General features: G+C 42.0%; 1 protein-coding gene across 2 annotated transcripts in view; it reads left to right on the top strand.

Moving 5' to 3' along the window:
- Positions 1–1,168, top strand: part of CRADD (CASP2 and RIPK1 domain containing adaptor with death domain) — a 168,241-nt gene that overhangs the window by 34,518 nt on the left and 132,555 nt on the right. The window lies entirely within an intron of this gene.

Raw genomic sequence — 1,168 nt, 5'->3', positions numbered from 1 at the left:
GTGAAATTTAGGGGACATAAGCATTTAGACCATAACACAGGGTAGGATTTAGCAAAGTGGAGAACAGGTGGTATTGCTGGATGCCTGCAACAGATGAGGGGGGACCCATAAACATCTGGAATTTATTTATAAGAGATTTTGTATTTATTCTTATATATTTAAACTTCAGTTACCTTCAAATTACTGTTTGATGCAATACACCTGTCCAGATGCTTTTTCTACTGTCCAAACAGCTTTTGAACTTTTCCATTTTTATGTCTTCTAGTGCTCTTGCTGTTTTCTGTTTCACCTCTTCCACATCAAAATGTTTCCCTTTGAGGACTTTTTCATCTGGTGTGTAGGGAGGCAGTAGCTTGGGGGCAAGATCTGGTGAATAGGGAGGGTGGGGCACAGGAGTCAGACTGTTTTTGGTCAAAAACTGCTCAACACTCAGTCCAGTGTGGGCAGGTGCGCTCGTAAATCACCCATCATGAAATGGGCAAATGTATTGAAAGAGTCTGAAAAAAAATTTACTGAAGCCAAACGCAGCCTCTCATAACAATGCTATGCCAGTGGGTTCCTAGAACACGTACCTAGTAGGGGTAACCTATACTACAAAGGTCCTGCTCTCCAAAAGATAATTCCAGTTTTTTTGGGGGGGGTCCCGTGCATAGAGTGAAAGTGAAGAACTAAGGTACAAGATATATTCACAGATCATCTGCTTTAACTTCTTGATATCAAGGGTTCTCATTTTATAACTTTGAGTTCTCCAAACCATTCTGTGCATGTAATAGGCCTTGCCCAGGGAGTTCATTGGTGGCAATTATTGGAGAACTTGCTATTTCTGAAAAATACTCTGTACTGTACCATTTCTTTGTCTTTGCTCCTGTTCATATTTCTGCCTGGAGTATCTTGCTTTTTGTCTTGACCTGTTGAATTCCACATGAATGTTGTAAAACTTAAAGCAACAGTTTCATATTTCTCACAGTTTTGTGTGTTGGCTGGGCTCAGCTGTGTGGTTCTTCTGTTCCCTGTGGTGTCGGCTAGTGTCACTAATACAGAAGACGTTTTTAGTTTCAGGGTACAGCTGGGATCAGTGTCCAAGAAAGCTTCACCCTCATGTCTCCTGCTAGCTGTGGCCTAGAGCCCCTTAGTTCTCGTCCATTTCCTCTGGTATTTGGAGCAGCCT

The sequence above is a fragment of the Carlito syrichta genome, unplaced genomic scaffold (assembly GCF_000164805.1).
Source record: "Carlito syrichta isolate Samal-C Ts95f unplaced genomic scaffold, Tarsius_syrichta-2.0.1 Scaffold314344, whole genome shotgun sequence".
In the NCBI taxonomy this organism is placed as follows: domain Eukaryota; kingdom Metazoa; phylum Chordata; class Mammalia; order Primates; family Tarsiidae; genus Carlito; species Carlito syrichta.
Note: the sequence above shows the minus strand (reverse complement) of the source record. Positions and strands in the feature narration are given on the sequence as shown.